We start from the raw sequence: 476 nt of genomic DNA, 5'->3' as shown, positions 1-476 counted from the left end.
CCCAGACTATGATCCAGGCCAGCTGCTGATGACTCGACTGGGTGGTGCCCAGACACAGCTACCAGGGTGACAAATTGAAGCCCAGGTGCACAGGGCAGATGTGATGTCACCACAGGGCCATGCTCTGAGCTCTGGCCACACTGGGGTCGCAGCCCTGGCTCCCGGCAGCCCCAGCCTCGTTGAGTTTTCCTGAGCAGCTGACTGCAGGCCCAGGACCCACCTGTTCTTCCTGAAGGTCGACAAGAGCCCCAGCAGCAGCGTCCCCACCATCCTGTTCCGCTTCGGATGAAGCGCGGCTCACCTCGGCTCTCCCTTCCCACCAAGCCCCCATGTCTTCTGTCCTTGCCACTGCTCAGCCAGTGATGCTGAGGGCTTCTCCAGGGGCCTGAGCCCTCAGTGTGACATCACGTGCCAGTGCCTGAGGTTCCAGCCACGGAGATGAGCCCTGGACCCTGAGATGTGGGAGGTGGGGGGGG

Source organism: Galeopterus variegatus, unplaced genomic scaffold (assembly GCF_000696425.1).
Source record: "Galeopterus variegatus unplaced genomic scaffold, G_variegatus-3.0.2 Scaffold4253, whole genome shotgun sequence".
NCBI classification, from domain to species: domain Eukaryota; kingdom Metazoa; phylum Chordata; class Mammalia; order Dermoptera; family Cynocephalidae; genus Galeopterus; species Galeopterus variegatus.
The sequence above is the reverse complement of the archived record's forward strand: the minus strand, read 5'-3'. Positions refer to the sequence as shown.